The sequence below is a fragment of the Dermacentor andersoni genome, unplaced genomic scaffold (assembly GCF_023375885.2).
Source record: "Dermacentor andersoni unplaced genomic scaffold, qqDerAnde1_hic_scaffold ctg00000039.1, whole genome shotgun sequence".
NCBI lineage: Eukaryota > Metazoa > Arthropoda > Arachnida > Ixodida > Ixodidae > Dermacentor > Dermacentor andersoni.
Genome location: NW_027314752.1, coordinates 31543926 through 31564371, shown reverse-complemented (window position 1 = coordinate 31564371; position 20446 = coordinate 31543926).

Here is a 20446-nt window from a genome sequence, read left to right as displayed (position 1 = left end):
GCGAATAAGATTCGTGTTCCCTTTTTTTTATTCTAGGGAGTCTATTGTTCGCTTCAACCTGCATATATTCAGTTCAAGAAATGACGCACAAAACATCCGAATTCTTGTTGGTGTATTTTGCCAACTAAAGCGTCACTGCTTTGCGTCACGGAAAAATGTGCGGTTTTGTTGTTTAGCCTGTCATTAGAACACCTGATTTTTTTTTGTCTCATGTACTAAAGCTACATTACAAACAACATTTCTATGTCGCGAAACACGTCTGTATTATTTCCAGAAACATTTCTGAATCAAGAGAAGTTGATTTCACTTGACCTTTTAAGGAAAGCGCATAAGGAGCCTTGCAATAGTTTCTGTAAGCCCAAAGGAACTTATTGAATAGTCGCTGCATAAGGCAGCCTTAACGATTTACCAGAGGGTTCGTCGTATTAAAACTACGATGCTCAAGCTGCTGTTCGCAAACGAGTGGCACTGTAAAAATATAACTACATTTCCAGTACGATTGGCTTAGTGAACGTGATGGATGGTATTTCTCAGTTTGTTCAACCAAAATAAAATTTGCTAAGCCTACAATGATTTTTACACCGGAGCTGCCTCAGGCTATTTCCAGCGTTTCGTGTTGAGCATAGGCAAAGTGTATCGTATTGTTGGCCGCTCCTAGTGGGAGTGTAGAAAGTGTCCCAGCCTAATGGCAGATAGCCCTGTGGACTCGGAACCTGTAACACATCCTTGAACTACACTTGTCAGATCTTAGAGCCAAATAGGTTCCAGGTAATACTTAACGACGATAGGCCAGAGCCTCACTGTGGAATGTCCTAACGTGTGCGCCGTACAAACTGGAAACAAAATCGTTATTGTCACCGTATACGTTCATTCCAGAACGTCGAAGAGGGATCTTGAAGACTCCATAATCGACACATCTGTGTGGATCCTTCCGGTGAACCACAATCACATCGTCATGGTGGCAGGCGTTATAGTCAGTGTGTTTCGTCCCGACGGAAAGTGGTTCTTTGCGTTTCTATTGGAGAGTTTCGGTCTTTAATGTGAAATGAAGGCGAATGTCTGCACGAAGCGTCAACGGCCTTGCATAGACCGAACATTTGCTAAGAACATCTCTAGTGTCGTCACAGAGCACATGGCTGTCTATTAAAGCCACCATAAAGCCATAACTACTGCGGTCTATAGACTTTGTCAGTACAAGTGAACATAACAACATGCGTATTTGTGCTATATTCTTTTGTTTTGTATTGTTTTATTTATAATTATATACAGCTGCGTTGGTCATCCACCAACCCGTATGAAATGGGCCAGAATTGTTTTGACGCTTTTTAATTTAACGTAGCTAAACAATAAATACCAGAAAAACAATATGATTCACACAGTAAAAGTCTAAAGGTTCGTCTTTATATGCAGCAGTGTTTAATTCCTGTTACATAGGAGTAGGAATAAAAGCTTGACCATTCGCGGTAACAAACGGAAATCTGAAATTGCACAAGCGAATGGACTCGTGTTGATTTTTTTTCAGTCTCCAGACCTGCTTGTTCCCTTGAACCTGTAGATATTCAGTTCAAGAAATGACGTCGAAAACATTCCAATCTTTGTACATTTCGATAACTAAAGCATCACTGCTTCGAGTCATCATCATCATCATCAGTCTGGTTACGCCCACTGCAGGGCAAAGGCCTCTCCCTTACTTCTCCAACTATCGCGGTCATGTACTAAGTATGGCCACGTTAACCCTCCCAACTTCCTAATCTCATCCGCCCACCTAACTTTCTGTCGCCCCCTGCTACGCTTCCCTTCCCGCGGAATCCAGTCCGTAACCCTTAATGACCATCGGTTATATTCCCTCCTGATTACATGTCCTGCCCATGCCCATTTCTTTTTCTTGATTTCAACTAAGATGTCATTAACGCGCCTTTGTTTCCTCACCCAATCTGCTCTTTTCTTATCCCTTAACGTTACACCTATCATTCTTCTTTCCATAACTCATTGCGCCGTCCTCAATTTAAGTAGAAGCCTTTTCGTCAGCCTCCAGGTTTCGGCCCCGTACGTGAGTACTGGTAAGACACAGCTATCACACACTTCTCTTTTGAGGGATAATGGCAACCTGCTGTTCATGACCTGCGAATGCGTGCCATACGCACCCCAGCCCATTCTTATTATTCTGATTATTTCACTCTCATGATCCGGATCAGCAGTCACTACCTGTCCTAAGTAGATGCATTCCCTTACCACTTCCAGTGCCTCGCTACCTATTGTAAACTGCTGTTCCCTTCCGACATTGTTAAACATTACTTTAGTTTTCTGCAGATAAATTTTTAGTCCCACCCTTCTGCTCTGCCTCTCCAGCTCACTGAGCATGCATTGCAGTTGGTCTCCTGAGTTACGAAGCAAGGCAATATCATCAGCAAAGCGCAAATTACTAAGTTATTCTCCATTTACTTTTATCCCCAATTCTTCCCAATCCAGGTCTCTGAGTACCTCCTGTAAACGCTGTGAATAGCATTGGAGAGATCGTATCTCCCTGCCTGACGCCTTTCTTCATTGGGATTGTGTTGCTTTCCTTATGGAGGACTACAGTGGCTGTGGAGCCGCTATAGATATCTTTCAGTATTTTTACATACGGCTCGTCTACACCCTGATTCTGCAATGCCTCCATGACTGCTGAGGTTTCGACTGAATCAAACGCTTTATCGTAATCAATGAAAGCTATATATAATGGTTGGTTATATTACGCACATTTCTCTATCACCTGATTGATACTGTGAATGTGATCTATTATTGAGTAGCCTTTACGGAATCCTGCCTGGTCCTTTGCTTGACAGAAGTCTACGGTTTTCCTGATTCTATTTGCAATTACGCTACTAAATACTTTGTAGGCAACGGACAGTAAGCTGATCGGTCTATAATTTTTCAAGTCTTTGGCGTCCCCTTTCTTGTGGATTAGGATTGTGTTAGCGTTCTTCCAAGATTCCGGTACGCTCGAGGTTATGAGGCATTGTGTATACAGGGTGCCCAGTTTTTCTAGAATCATCTGCCCACCATACTTCAACAAATCTGCTGTTACCTGATCCTCCCCAGCTGCCTTCCCCCTTTGCATAGCTCCTAAGGCTTTCTTTACTACTTCTGGCGTTACGTGTGGGATTTCGAATTCCTCTAGGCTATTCTCTCTTCCACTATCGTCGTGGGTGCCACTGGTACAGTATAAATCTCTATAGAACTCCTCAGCCACTTGAACTATCTCATTCATATTAGTAACGGTATTGCCAGCTTTGTCTCTTAACGCACACATCTGATTCTTGCCTATTCCTAGTTTCTTCTTCACTGTTTTTAGGCTTCCTCCGTTCCTGAGAGTCTATTCAATTCTATCCATATTATAGTTCCTGATGTCCGCTGTCTTACGCTTGTTGATTAACATAGAAAGTTCTGCCAGTTCTATTCTAGCTGTAGGGTTAGAGGCTTTCATACATTGGCGTTTCTTGATCAGATCTTTCGTCTCCTGCGATAGCTTACAGGTTTCCTGTCTAACGGCGTTACCACCGACTTCTATTGCGCACTCCTTAATGATGCCCATGAGATTGTCGTTCATTGCTTCAACACTAAGGTCCTCTTCCTGAGTTAAAGCCGAATACCTGTTCTGTAGCTTGATCTGGAATTCCTCTAGTTTCCCTCTTACCGCTAACTCATTGATTGGCTTCTTGTGTACCAGTTTCTTCCGTTCCCTCCTCAAGTCTAGGCTAATTCGAGTTCTTACCATCCTATGGTCACTGCAGCGTACCTTGCCGAGCACTTCTACATCTTGTGTGATGCCAGGGTTCGCGCAGGGTATGAAGTCTATTTCATTTCTAGTCTCACCATTCGGGCTCTTCCACGTCCACTTTCGACTAACACGCTTGCGGAAAAAGGTATTCATTATCCGCATAATATTCTGTTCTACAAACTCTACTAATAACTCTCCTCTGCTATTCCTAGAGCCTATGCCATATTCCCCCACTGACTTGTCTCCAGCCTGCTTCTTGCCTACCCTGGCATTGAAGTCGCCCATCAGTATAGTGTATTTTGTTTTGACTTTACCCATCGCCGATTCTACGTCTTCATAAAAGCTTTCGACTTCTTGGTCATCATGACTGCATGTAGGGGCATAGACTTGTACCATCTTCAATTTGTACCTCTTATTAAGTTTCACAACAAGACCTGCCACCCTCTCGTTAATGCTATAGAATTCCTGTATGTTACCAGCTATTTCCTTATTAATCAGAAATCCGACTCCTAGTTCTCGTCTCTCCGCTAAACCTCGGTAACACAGTACATGCCCGCTTTTTAGCACTGTATATGCTTCTTTTGTCCTCTTTACCTCACTGAGCCCTATTATATCCCATTTACTACCCTCAAATTCCTACACTAACACTGCTAGACTCGCCTCACTAGATAGCGTTCTAACGTTAAACGTTGCCAGGTTCAGATTCCAATGGCGGCCTGTCCGGAGCCAGGTATTCTTAGCACCCTCTGCAGCGTCACAGATCTGACCGCCGCCGTGGTCAGTTGCTTCGCGGCTGCTGGGGACTGAGGGCCAGGGTTTGATTTTTGTATTCATATGGGAGGTTGTGGCCAAGTACTGCACCAGGGTGGCCAATCCTGCTCTGGTGAGAGAGTGCGTTACCGGTTCTGGTCGCCGGGATCAGGCCGCACTCCAGGCCTGTTTGTGCAATTTTCTCAACATACGCGTTTTTTTTTTGTATATTCCGGTGGAGAATTGCGCGGCACCGGGGTTTGAATCACGGTCCTTTTGCACTGAAGACGGATACTCTACCGTCCCCGCAGGAGTTAAAATAATTAAATTATGGGGTTTTACGTGACAAAACCACTTTCTGATTATGCACGCCATAGTGGAGGACTCCGAGAATTTCGACCACCTGGAGTTTTTAACGTGCACCTAATTCTAAGTACACGGGTGTTTTCGCATTTCGCCCCCATCGAAATGCGGCCGCCGTGACCGGAGTCCGATCCCGCGACCTCGTGCTCAGCAGTCTAACACCATAACCACTGAGCAACCACGGTGGGTCCCGCAGGAGTTGGACGCCTCATTTAACCTACAGTGGTGCCCTATTTGATCAGTCAAGGTGTGCCAATCTGAGCTCGGTTATACCGCATGGATGGCACTCGGCTAGAGAACCTGGTATTTATGACCTGCACATGTGTGGCCACACATAATTGAGGATATAATTTCTTTAGGAGGGTTTCTCTAAAGTGATAAAATGAAGGAAAATACATTAAAAAAGAAAAAAAAGGAACATAATATGGTATTCGAACTCGTGACCCTTCAATGTTGTTCGGAAAGGTAGCTCAGTCGGTTGATTCGTCAAGCCACCGGTTACTTTCAAGCGCAATAGCTCCTGCTCCGAGCCTCATACTTATGTGGAAAGGGACTGATGATGTCCGCGACAGGCATAAGACATATTTCTTGGAAAAATGGCCGTCAGAGGAGCAGCGTGAACTGCCTTAAAATATTTAGACTTGAGGGGAAGCTCCGTTAACAAACTATAACACGGCAATCAGCACTCGAATATAATTATAACCCTAATAATAATTGTAAATATTCATCTCATCTATAGGATCTAATGCGCGCGCTGTTGCTTTGTCTCTGCGTGTAGTAGGTAAGAGAGCCAGTTTAAAAGCGGAGAGGAGGGAAGGAGAGGAAATCAATATTGCAGCGCCGTGGTTTTAAAGCGCAACCGTGATAGGGAAACGAAAGGCGATATAGGCGTGCGTGGCCATGATACGCACACGACAAACTGCCTTAAAATATTTAGACTTGAGGGGAAGCTTCGTTAACCAGCTATAACACGGCAATCAGCACTCGAATATAATTATAACTTCAATGTTGCCCGGAAAGGTAGCTCAGTCGGTTGGTTCGTCAAGCCACCGGTTACTTTCAAGCGCCATAGCTCCTGCTCCGAGCCTCATACTTATGTCGAAAGGGACTGATGTTGTCCGCGACAGTCGATTTTTGCTGATTCTGAGTGGTTGGAAGGCATAATTTCTTAGAAAAATGGCCGTCAGAGGAGCAGCGTGAGACTAGGAGCGGCTTTAGAGACTAGGAAAACTGCCTTAAAATATTTAGACTTGAGGGGAAGCTTCGTTAACAAACTATAACACGGCAATCAGCACTCGAATATAATTATAACCCTAATTATAATTGTAAATATTCATCTCATCTATAGGATCTAATCTGCGCGCTGTTGCTTTGTCTCTGCGTTTTGTAGTTAAGAGAGCCTGTTTAAGGGCGGAGAGGAGGGGAGGAAAGGAAAGTCTCCGAAGCAAACTTGCAGGGCCGTGGTTTTAAAGCGCAACCGTGGTAGAGAAACGGAAAGCGATATAAGCGTGCGTGGCCATGATACGCACACGACAAACTGCCTTAAAATATTTAGACTTGGGGCAAAGCTTCGTTAACAAACTATACCACGGCAATCAGCACTCGAATACGACGAGAGAAATTACTGAAATAATTGTGTGAAAAAATGTGTGACGGTGCTGTTTTGCACAAACATGGATGGCTCTGACAAGCGTCCTCCATTACTCTTTGGAAAAGTGCCAAGCCGCACTGTTTCAAGGGATCCCGTAGCCTACCTGTGCAGTACAAGGCGAACAACAAGTCATGGACGACCCGTGCTATTTTCACAGAGTGGGTGGTGGCATTCGACCGCAACATGAAGCGGCAGGACCATAAAGTTTGCTTGCTTCTGGACAATTGTTCAGCCCATCACTCCGAAGAAGTCAAGCTCACTAACACGGAGCTGATGTTTTCCCCTACAAATTGCACATCTGTCCTACACCCTCTCGACCAGGGTGTGATTCTGAGCCTGAAGCACGCTTACTGCGGGAGGTTAATTCAGCGGCTGCTCTTCAACAGTAAAACCAGCCAAGACACGAAGGTGGACATGTACGTGGCATTGCAAATTATGTCTGCTGCCAGGAACACACTGGGTCACTCAATAATTGCAAACTGTTTTAGGCACCCGGATTTGCCGAAGATCTATCCTTAGACTCTGACGTAGTAGTGCTGCGGAAACCCGCAAGGTGGAGAGAAGTAATGAATAAAGGGAAAATGAGACATCCACCTGTTCGTAGCAATTGCTACAAAGCAAACCCATACGGGTTCCTAGAAAGAAAAGCCTCATAGTTGAAGAAAAAGTCCCTGACCAGGACGAATTTTTCTTCAACTATGAGGATTTTCTTTTGAGGAACCCGTATGGGTTTCCTTTGCAGCAATTGCTACGAACAGGTGGGTGTCTCATTTTCCCTTTATTCATTATCCTTAGACTCTGCTAGCGCAACACCGACGAAGAGGCGTCAGCGGCACTGGGGATCACGGCCGCCTGGAAAACACTGGAAAAAATGGGAAACGTGTTGCCTAATCTCGAGCTTGATGAATACATCGGTGCTGACGATTGTGCTATAGTTCATAAGGAGGTGAATGATGAGCAGATTATCAAAGCCCCTGCAATGATGAAGACTCTTCTGATGTCGAAGATGACGTACAGGATGTGCCTGCTAAGGCAACTGCCTCACAGTTGATGGACGCTTTCGATGTATGAGGAATTTTGTTGATGTCCGTGAAGACGATGTCGCGATGGGTCTGCAGACTGAATGTGAAAATCACGTGACAGCACTGCTCACCGTGAAGCGCAAATAAGCCAAGCTTGCAGATTTTTGGCATTAGAAGTTTTTGCTGCTGCTTGGGCAATTATTTCTGCGTTTCGTATGAAATTTCTGTGATAACGAAGAACGAATTTTTTTTCGGGCACCGTAAATTTCGTTGTAGCGGGATTCAACTGCATATATAAGTCCCCCTTTTCTTTTTGAAGCGGTCGCAAGTACGGGCTCCCACGTACCAAGATGTGAAATCAGCTTTACTTCGCTGGATGTAGAAAGCAAACGCAGCCCACCTTCCCGTCAATGGGACGATACTGCGGGAGATGGCCAGCGACTTGGCTCTACAACTTCGGCACGCAGAGTTCAAGTGTAGCAATGGATGGTTCAGCAGTCTTAAAGAGCGCAATAATTTGACCTTCGTAGCAGTCCGTGGCGAGAGCGGCAGCGCAAACAAGAGGGTCATCGACGCCTGGAAGGAACACACGTTGGCTCCATTGCTTAGCGAGCACGGTACAGACGATGTGTACAACCTTGACAAGGCAGTCCTTTTTTACAAGATGCTGCAAACGTTTGCAGTGAAGGACACCGCGGTCAAGGGTCAAAAGCAGTGCAAGGAAAGAATCATTGTTCTGTTTGGTGCGAACATGTGTTGCAAACACAAGCTGCCGCTACTTGTAGTTGGAAAGAGTGGGAAGCCTTGCTGCTTTAAAAATGCACGGCTGCCGCCAAGAGATGAGCTTATCATACCGGCACAGCAAGAAAACTTGGGTCACAGGCGCAATATTTGAAGATTATGTTCGGCAGGTTGGCCGCAAGTTCGCGGCCACAGGCAGGAATGTACTCTTCTTTGTTGATAATTGCCCAGCGCATGGCGTCATCCCACACCTGAAAGTTATCCGGATGGTATTTCTTCCTCCGAACACCACGTCGTTCTCGCAGCCAATGGACCAAGGCGTCATGCAACACACAAGGAAGATTTACCGCCACCACCTGCTCGAGCGCATGCTCCTTTGCTTCGACAACGGCAAGGAGTACTCCATCGACCTCCTCGAGGCCACATGTGTTATTGTGTATGCATGGACGCAAGTGGAACCCACTTTGGTCATGCGGTGTTTTGAACACGATGGCTTCTCGAAGGAAAGCACCGTCGATGCCGATACTGACTATTCACGTGCACTTGATGAAGAAGGAGCTGAGTATTGTGACCGCATCAATGCACTCTGCGCAGAGATAGCGAATCCAGTGCAGTTGGCTTCGCCGAGTATCTGAACTTTGAAAAAGATTGACAAACATGCTACTCAGATTTGGAGTGTGAAGTTACCGCTGATGCGGCCAATGTGCGATCATAGCGACAATGGCGGCTCTAACGAGCCCTTCCGAGCACCCGCTCTCGGGGAAGTTATCGGATCGCTGAACGTTACCCGCAGTTTTGTTGAGTGCTACTGTGGAAATTCTCAAATGCTGCATGTAGTTGGCCAACTGGAAATAACATGACCCTTGGAGCCTCGAACTACAGGACGCGGCAAACCGAATTCAAACATTTTTTTGCAGTCCCAATGACTTCAAATTAACGAGGCGTACCATTATCATTGAAAAGGAAGGTATACAATCAGTGCATTTTATCAGTGATGACATTATGGGCAGACTTGGAAACTGACAAAGAAGCTTGAGAACAAGTTAAGGACTGCGCAAAGAGCGACGGAACGAAGAATGCTAGGCATAACTTTGAGACAGAAAGAGAGTGGTTTGGATCACAGAGCTAACGGGTATAGACGACATTCTAATTGACATGAAGAGAAAACAAATAGCACTGGGCAGGTCATGCAATGCATAGAGTAGATAACTGTTGGACCATTAGGGTGACAGAATTGATACTAAGAAAAGGGAAGTGCAGTAGAGAATGACAGAAGACTAGGTGGTGCGACAAAATGAGGAAATTTGCAGGTGCTAGTTGGAATCAGTTGGTGCTGGACAGGGATAATTGGAGATCGCGGAGAGAGGCCTTCGTGCTGCAGTTGACATAAAATAGGCTGATGATGACTGTACAAGGTCTGCCCCAAAAGTTTGTGCAGTTCATGCCACCACACTCTCTGCTGCATTTTTGCTGACTCAATTGTGCAGTGAGTCAGCAAAAATGCAGCAGAGGGTGAGGTGGCATGAACTGCACAAACTTTTCAGCCGGGCTTTGTAGCTGCATCAGCGGCACTACTTCCTTTGTGCATCAGCAAGTTTTTGCGCCAGGTGCCTGCGTACACTCTTCATTCTTTTTTTCTCATCTTCTGGCGTCACATCGCTGCCCATGAAGATCCGGAGGAGGCCTGCACAAGAAAATCAATAACGGCTATAAAAGTAATGAAAGCAGCTAAACAAATATTTCGAGCATGACACTGCAAGTTCCCAACAGTATACCCAAGGTTCAAGGAAATATTTTATCATAGCTACATTTTCAATTTAGCAACAAAATTACAGGCTACTTCATGCATGTTCATTTGCATGCCACAAATTCTTTTTAGAGCTTCAACATGAAATATTTCAGTAGCAGGTTATTGCATCACAGTGCTTTAGCATAACAGCTTCGCTGTTACTGTGGCCTTTCGTGTTTGCCATCTATAGATGAGCAGAACAATTAGCTAAAGCACACAGCTGGCAGCCGTCAGAGCCAGTAAGGATAAAGGTTAATGATAGGCTAAAGTATTCTGATCAGCATAGCGGCTCTCAATTGTGAACACTTAGGCTTGTTGGTTTATCGTCTTCCAGAAAGTAGCGAAATAACACAAAAGTAGCACTCCTATAGATATGCAATCTCCTTTGCTGATGTAATTTCACTGCGCTTATAAAACTGTCAATACTCAAGCACACTGGATAGTGCTGCTATGTTTGTGCACAAAGCACTACAGCCATACACCAAAAAAATAATTTATTCAGAATGAAAAAGACAGTTACCACAACTGAATGTGAAATAATAGCAGACATGTTTTTTAATGTTTCCGTTACGTGAAATTTCAATGGAAATGAGTCACTAGTTAATGTTTTCTGTATAAATACCATTTTCAATAGCAAGAAGCCCACTACTATGAGGAGTTAGTAAGGATCTCAGTTTCAGTTTGTTTGTTATAGGATGGCACATCAATGCAGGTTAAGCACACTGTTTTGCGAAGCAGAGCACCACCTTCAGTGACTGTATCAAAAAATACTGCTGCTACTTTTTTCATTGGACATTACGTTAAATTGTGCATACTTTTTAGGGATGACAGCTTCTGTGGTGTTACAGCTTGTCTGGCCTCCGTCCTCCCCATCGACCGCGACTTGTTCGACAGGGTTCCTGTAACGCTTCTGTTCTGGAGTTCATCCGGCGTCCAGTAAATTGTAGAAGCCATGCGGCAAAACATGGAGTCAGACGACGCCCGGAACAGTGTCCCCCATGCTGCCTTGTCGATCCATTTGCCGGATCCAGCATACATCTGCAATGTATAATCATACATACATAGCTCGTAGCTGACAGGTTTTATACTGGACTATATACACTGTATATTCTCAACTCTACAGTTTCCTGGCATTTTGGAACATTTATTTGTGTCATTTGGACCAATACCTGCAAGAGCGAAACTAAATTATCCAGTAAGATTTTTATAAATCTTTTAGACCCTCCTACATAAAGATCTCCTAGGCGTCAGTAGCAATCACTAAACTTGGAAAACTGACAATGATCTGCAAGAATATTCACTGCTGCAGCTTGATGAAATCACTGAAATCTACCTAGACATTGGGTAGCCCAATTTCAAATATGTTCCATGCGATATCTGCACAACCACTCTTTTCCACAGGTTACTCTGTGCGGTCACTAGATGCAAAATAGAAATCTGCACCAGCAATGCGATCCAAGGACTGCATGATTACATAATTATGTTAATGTACACAAACAAAAAAGAACTTCATGTGCACTGTGATGTTCATGTAAAAAGAGGATTAGCCTACTAATTAGGTTTTCGAGCCCCATTTTCGAGACGCTCTACGGAGCACAGTGCACCATCTGACTTATAGTAAAAGTAGTTTCAATTTGTATGCTTATTTATTCGGTGTGGCAGCGATATTTTAATTAGATTGGAAGACACAGGAGTTTGAAAGTGAAAATGGCTATGTCCACAAGCATCAGGCACCCTTTATGGTGGCCTAGTTAAAGAAGCCATCAGGCTAATCACACAAGCAGCTGTTTGTTTCCTTCTGCTCACTATTCCATTGCTGTCATTTGTGCACTCTCTTAATTTCACAAGCACCAGCAAATCCAGATGATCTGCAAACACTTCACCTACATTGGTACACATTGAGAGCAACCATTGTTGTGCTTCCATGGGACACTGTTCGACACAAGAAATTGTGAGAATAGTGCTAAGCAACAACAAACCCAACAACAAAAATAAAGCATTTATGTGAGACAAAAGTGCAGAGGGAAGCACATACCAAGGTCAGATATTCTACTTCGGCACTCAAGCCAACCAAAAGTGGTTACAGTAGTGTGCTGTAAGCTGACCCCTTTTCATTTATTTTAATATGCCTGTGGTGTGGCAAGCTGATGAGGATGGCGCCGAGGTTGTGACTATGTGCTTGGCCGGTTGCGAACTGTGACCATGATGCTGTGCAGCATAGCTGATTGACATAAGCCGCCTATATACAAATTTTTAAGAGGAAGACACTGCCTGCTAAGGAAGCCTTCCCCAGAGATGGTGACACACATATGTTGAGCTAGTGGATAAGAATCATGTGGCAACAGTGCTCAAGAACTGTCTCCTTGTCCTTGATCCATACTTGAACGTACATCGCTATCATTCTAAGTGGCATGACATGCCAGCCTGAGCCACTTGACGTCTGCATCAACAAGCGTTTTGAGGACTGCCTGCGGAAATACTTTGCGATGTGGTTGACTGATGAAGCGTGTAAGCTAACAGCAAAGGTTGCATCAAATACACACCACTAGAGCAAGTGGCGAGCTGGGTCACTGCAGCATGGGACAACATGCCACGAAGCTTGATTGCATGTTTTCAAGGAGCGCAGCATCTAAAGTGCTCTAGATGGCACCAAGTATAGTGTGCTCTATGTGCTGACAGGGATAAGGTAAGCAACAAAGCTAGCAGCAATGACGGCATCACATGAGCTGGGGCAGGTTCGCAGTTATTAAATGCTGTTTGCATTTTGTGTCTGTCATTCTTTCTTTTCTCCGGCTTTCATTCAAGAAAAGCGCTTGGGCTTTAGACCTTCAGGTGTTAACTTAGAAGCGAATCTGGTTTAGATGCATAAATATGGTACTCGGCCATATATCTAGTTCATGGATCATACACAGTTACATACATCCGAAAAGAAAAAAACAAAAGGTGCAAAAATCAGTAAATTTCTTACACATTCTGAAATGTATGAGCACCTTTAGCACCCAAATGTAACACGGAGCCTTAAAGAACAATTCTGTGACTTAAAAATTACCGTTCCATCATCTCTTGAGGATCCGATTACTACATCGAGGGCCTCTTCTTCGGGGAACAGGTCGATGTCAGCTGCAAAGAAAAATGTACAACTTTTCCCTTGAATTGCCAGGTTTGATACTTCAAAAGCAATATAGAGGAGTTCCATGCTAATGAAAGAGCACAAGGTAACCATTACACAATACCAAGGAATAGAAACCAAAAATATCAGTTGCCAAGAACATTGTGTGGGACAGGCCACACACTGGTACCTTGCAAACATGACCAGTGCAATGGCACTGCAATCTTTAGTGCATAGGTAACTATTTCTGCCTAAACTCAAGGCAATCAGGTATGAATATATGAAAGGTGTGAATATTCACGCACCCCTAACTACACTTAATGTGAAACAAAATATTTTCCTACCGAAGTCACTTGGCACCATGCCTGCATCTCGTTGCATAAGCCATCTTCAGGCACTGAAAAATTAATGTTGAAATCAGTTTTACAATATCGTAAAATCTAGAATTGCTCGAACTTTATATGGCATCTTTCTCTTAAAACACCATTCCATGCAACCCATTTTCTTTATATTATATACAGTACATAATAATAATAATATATAACCACAGTTGCTTGTCATGTTCTGGTTCTGTTGCTTCACATACACCTTCAAATTTGGGAAAAATACACTCCACTTTTACCAGGTGGTCTTTGGTAGTGTTTTTCAGGTGAACTGCTAGGTTCTGTCAAAAACAGAATTCAGTTTCGTGTGGCCACCGTATCTAAATTATTCAGTCAAGAAAAAAAAGTGAAATAACCCGCTTCTATTCCGTTAAATTTTGGACATGACCGGGCATAATGTTAGCATGAGTAGGCATCAGTGACATCATAAGAGCAAACGTGAAATACTGCAAATGCATGATGAGCACCTGTGGGCACAAGTGAATTTGTAAGGTAGTAGCAGTGAGTAAGCATGGAACTAGAAAAAATTTGTGCTTGGAAGTGAACAGTGCTGTATAAAGAAATACAGTCTTACCATGCTATTGTGCAAAGCTGCAGTTATTTCTTTAAAAATTTCACAATAAAATGAAAGCAGACATGAAAGTGCAACTTGAAGACGGAGCCACACGAGAGTGTCTCATTACCTGGCTCTGGTGTCCAAGCCCTTGAAGTGCTCTGCACTTGTGTGCAACTTGTACCTGCAGCAAGAAATTTGTTAGGTGACCGAACTGCCACGACTGCTGACAATATGTCCTCAAAGATGTAATGAACTGCCACAGAGAAAAATAATCCTTACTAGGCTCTGACAAGCAGTCCACTGCACTTGGCTTGCCTGGAGCTGGGGCAAGAGTGGTTCCTGATGACAAAAGTGCAATTACCGCTCACATCATCTTCTGAAAGATTCACTGAACTGCCACAGAGAAAAATTATTCTTACTGGGCTCTGACAAGTAGCCAACTGATGGTGGCTGCACAATCGTAGCCGGGGCAGCAGTGGTTCCTGAGGGTAAAAGTTAATGACCACTCACATATGTGATATTCTCAAAGGTTCAACAACACGACCACAAAGGAAAAGTATCCTTACTGGGCTCTGCAGGAAAAATTGTACGGCGCGGCTGAACCAGCGGTGTGGCATCTGTGGTTTCAAGAGATAAAACAAAAATATCCAAATTTAGGTGACAGATATGATTGAATGAGTCGCGCCACACTGTAAAAATATATAAAAATGCCAATGGCTAAAAACAAAGTGGCACTTTGTGCTAGTTGCATCAAATAAAAATGTGAAGTCAAACTTGTTGCCAAACAAGCAGTTCGTGCCATCTGCCAGTTGCCATCAAAGACAGGAGCGCATATCATGGTGATAAAGCATGAATCAGGATAATCATTATCTGTTATGCTCTTTTTCCCCTTCGCCCCCAGTACACCCATGCCTTCTACGTGCCATTTGCATGAATAGCACACAGAACAGGGAAGCTATAGAGGGCGTTCTTATGAAGACTTCTAGCATTATTTAAAAATCGCCATTATGAATAAACGGAGAGCTCTTATGAGGTTGTAATTTTTTGAGAAAGCCCAGGTGACAGAAGCGCATAAAGATAAGTTGTCGTCCTTCAAATGGCTGTGGTCATTGAAAATAGCCTCTAAATATATTCCACTTCTCAGCAGTCACACTGCATTTTACAGACCCTAGAAAGTCACAATATGGAGTGTTTCCCAAGAGTGAGCAGCTGTAAGGAAAATTTTTAGGCAGCTAACCGGCTGAAAATTTGAATTTTTAATATGTTCTTACATATTGAAACAGAGCATGTTCATAATTTCAATTACAATTTTTCCTAAGCTATATAAACAAAAGCCAAGTCAAGACTTTTGTACTATGACAGAAATATTAAGCTAACAAAAATGACACATTTCCACACTATACAACTTACCTGCGGCTCCTTGTCCTCCTCTTGGTCCTGGAGGACCTGCCACCACCGAAACACCCAATGAGATGGCATAGATAATCTTGCTCTCTGAAATTGTTGCAATACATCATGCTACAGATGATTGGATTGCTTCCACAGAATAGAATGTAATTTGGTACAGTTGGCAGTGACCTACAGTAGACAAGCACATGTAGCTACCAATTTGCTAATACAGCTTCACAAGCATGTTAATGAGTATGCAAGAACAAAATTTTATTTAGGAATGGAACGTACACCTGCAGACACACTAGAAAGAAAATAAACTTGCTCGTTGACTGAGGTTTCTCCACTATCCACATGAGCTTACAATAGTCTGAAATATTTCAAGTACTGCAATATTAGAAAAGACAAAGGGGTTCAAAAAGTACCCCAACTTCACAAAGTTTTTGTTATTCTTCTCTTGTTTTTTTGCATAGGCACTCAATGATACTTCATGTGATACAAATTCACTGTTACTTTTGGCTAATACTGCACAATACAGCTCTATCTCCTTTCACTAATCAATCGGAATACACTTCAATGATCTGCTGAAACAAGCCCACAATTTTTACTTTATGTACTGTGATGCCATAGCAGTTATTTCAAGACTGAAAAATTACGAACTAATGGCAAGAGGAAGAGGTAAATGTGAATGTTGCCAAGGCCTTTTAACGATATGACTAATTCCTATCAGTAGATGAGTGAAAATTACAGGCCTAGATTAACTAACAACCAGACATGTTTAAGATGGTTAGGATACTAAAACTAAAGGGCTAGTGATGCGAGCAGTATGAGCCAACTCTTACGGGCTCACTTGGGACGAACTTCTGCTTGGTCGAAACAAAACCAGCATAATCATCAAAATATCCATTAATGCAATGGCACCACATTATACATATAATGAACATTCTTGGACCCAGATGGTTTACAGCAAACATGTGTCCACAAGAGGGCCATGTCACACATTGCCATGATGCAACGTGGCAACCGGAGTCAAGATAACGCTGGCCTTGCCAAGTGTATAAATGTGTGGGCTTTTCCAGAGCATTGCTTCAGTTCAGTTGCAGCTTTCCATGTACATTTTAGACGAGCTACCCTATTCCAGCTAATGGCAGCTGCGGCCAGGGAGTATCCATGGCAGAGACTGGTTGAGGACTATTACTTGGCAACACATTGTGTGATATAGTTTAGTTGCAGTGCTTTAGCGAGAGTGCTTCGTTATGCTGCATTAAGGTATATCTGCAGAACACGATTTCCATGCAGAAGTGTGCGATCGCACCAACAGATTGCTAATTGAGTACTGCTGCTGAATGCATCAATTCTTTGTCATGTTCTACTTGCACTCAAGTATATTTAATTCCACCTTCAGCAAGCATGAGCGCTTACTCACCACTTGCGAAGACTTTTGATGCCAAAGCGTCTTGCAGGTTTGCATTCCTTGTCTTCAAGTTTACCACTTTTTCTTTCAACCTTCTCCGCTCCTCACCGGCGTCTTTTTTTGCATCTTCGAGCTGCGTGCTCAATTCTGCAATTTCTTTCTTGCACTTGGCAAGTTCTTCAAGAACAGGACAGCCTTGGTCGAAGCATGTGCACTGCACATCCTGTTGCACGCATGTACCCTCAATTTCTGCAAGCAGTTCTTTTTCCGCACTTCGCTGAACCTCAGCTCTCATATGCTTGGTTGCCTGTGTGGTCTGCTGTTGTAAACAAAATCAGTTTTAGGAACATGGCAAGAACACAATAGAACTCATTTTAAGATCGCTTCAGTGCAATCTCGCAAATGTAAAACACACAGTACATGCACAAAACATGCTTATATGATAATTTAAGACAAAACTTTGCAGTTGAACAAAAATTTGTCCAGCTCCCAGATTCGAATCCCAAACCAAGACAAATCTTTAGGGCACAGCTCTTAGGCGCCTGTTCCTGCAGCAAGCGTCAGCATTGTCACTTGTAACTAAGCTAACGAGCACAATGTAAGAGGGAATGCGGAACGCCGCAGGGCATGAAAGAAGCGAGGAGCAAAGCGGAGAGGAGGGTGCAGCAGAACCATGAGGCAGAAAGTGGAGGAGGGTATGGTGAAAGCATGAGAAGCACAGTTTGGCAACAATAACTACAAAATGGTGTCAGAGTAGCATGCGTCATCTGGGAGATCTGGCGGTGGTGGCGGCGGCTGTGAATCGCACCCACGCGCTGGCTCCCATGATATGAATATTGGCGAAGTTGTGCCACACTTTGCCCCATTTGGAACATGCCACACGAGACAGATTGTCTGTCAGCCAATATATTCCAAAATGAAAACACACACAGAGTTGCACTCAAATTTCGAGTTAGGGAGCATCGCAATTGAATTTTTTTCAGCTGCAAATTTTCATTTTAACCTATAATTCAAGAACAATGAAGCCTTCTGTCTGTGTTCCTGTTTGCGGTTTCTGCACAGCGGGGTGCTTTAAGATCATTCACACATGTGCAAAGCATGGCTTTCTTCAAGCTGTCATCGAATTTGCTCTTGAGCTTCCACATGCTAGCCACCTGGTTAGCTCGGTTGAGCAATCACCCCGGAAAAGCGGTGGTTGTTTGTTTAACCCTGGACAAGGACTAATTTTCTTCTCCTGTGAAGCCTTATTTGAATCTACAGAATGCATGACAGCACAGAAATTCACTTTCATACATCACAAATAAAAAGATCTACTGAAACTCAAGCATGCTTCAATCTTATTAGAAGGAATTTACCGCATGCCAAGCTTCCCTGAAAACGCAATGCAGTGAAGCACAGTGGTACCTCAGTTTATAAGTCTAATTCCGTAACTCGGGTAGCATCTGAAATGACCACGGATTGAACCACAGTTTCCCATAGGAAACAATGTAAATGTGGTTAATCTATTCACACTCAAGGGATCTTTAAAAAAGTGCAGACTTCTAACACCATGCAGCATAGTCAAAAATTGTACTATTAAATTTCCTGAGCATTTATCATTTTCTTTAAGTTTATTGTCATGTGGTGGCAATATTAAGCACACAGAGGTATACGCACCATATACAGTACTGAACAGAAAGATATATTTTGCATTTGGGTTCTATGATGTAAACTGCTCAGAATATTGGTGCTGTGTTATGCCGGACCACTAGCATAGAACGGTCTCTTGAACATGTACTGCCATTGTACTTTACTCACACAGCCCAGCCAGCCCACCATGTCAATAATTTGTGTATTCCAATAATGTACTGCGAAAAAACAATACCAAACAGTAGTCAAGATATGTGTGCACTGGTGAGAGGAACATTATTGATAGGCGAGAGGTTAGTCACACAAAAGGCTTAGTATGCTACTACACGTTTAATATATAATGAGATCAAAAAATGCGAGAAAAGAAAAATGCACACGCATTCACTCACACAAACTCTGAAGGGAGCGGCAGTGAGCCCCTTGATGTCAACTAAGTGGGAAGTGGAGCTTGTAGCACCACCAATAACCAAAATGTTATCCATTTTTGTGGTGCAGCCAAATTGACAGATATCAATAAAATTTCGTTTTTTTGGGGGGGGGTGCCATAAAGCTCCCCTTTTCTCCATGTTCATTTTATGATGCTCATTGCTACCCATTTCAGAGTTCCTACAAGAGTAGATGCATGTGCATATTTTTCTTTCTTGCTATATTCACGCAAGATAGGCTGGCTCCTGCACCTGCAGGTCAAAAATAAATATTATGGGGTTTTACGTGACAAAACAACTTTCTGATTATGAGGCATGCCGTAGTGAAGGACTCCGGAAATTTCAACCATCTGGGGTTCTTTAACATGCACCTAAATCTAAGTACACGGGTGTTTTCGCATTTTGCTCCCATCGAATAGCGGCTGCCGTGGCCGGGATTCGATCCCACGACCTCGTGCTCAGCATCCCAACACGATAGTCACTGAGCAACCACGGCGGGTGCACCTGCTGGCCACTTTGAATAAGAACAACAAAGTCCATAGTGGTATGCGTGCTCTCAGAGTATAAACCATTATAAAAGAATGTTTTGCCAAAGACTCACTTGTTAACTTTGTGACAATGTATTGAACCTGTAGTATCGTTCCACACCTTTTGTTCGCCTAATATTTCCACCCATCATTGAAATTTCTCTCGCAAGCACACACATATTTTAACTACCGGTTGATATTACGATTTCCTTGTGATAAATTCTTGGACTACACAGATTACGTACACAGCCATGTGGTGTGAATAAAGTATGACAGAAGTGTGTGTTCAAGAGACCTATTGCCCTAGGCTAGCAGTGTAGCATAATGCAGCACCAACATTCTGAGCAGTTTAGCTCACTGGACACAAATGCAAAATATATATTTTTGTTTACTGCTGTACCCTGAGCAAAGCAGACCCTGTGATCACGAAGATGGCAGGCATTTAGCAGCTGTGACCTCATGTGAACGACGTCAGTTTCAGTTATGATTCGTCAGATTATTGTATGTACACCGGAGCATGATGTCTAATCATGATTTCAATTTGGATGATAGAAACCTGCAAGAAAGTGCAGACCATCATCAGCTGCTCAATGGCCGATGACATGAGTTAATACAATATAAAACATATCAACCGTATATCCCCGAAGTGCAGTCAGTGAGCCTCATCAACGACCATAGTAGCAATGTGGGCTTGTTGGTATGGCATCTTGGCGCGAGTGTTTTAGCGTAGATAAGACTGCACAGTGGACACAAGAACACACGCAGTACACACACAGCGCTACACAAAGTGCTGCATGTGCCTTTTGTGTGTCATCTTGTTCCCAGTCTTATTCCAATAAGCGCTAGAACACTCGCACGATGATGATGATTCATTGCCATCCCACCTGAAACAAGGCGGTGACAGCCTAGCTGGCTTGAGTTAATCAGGTGTGCTATAT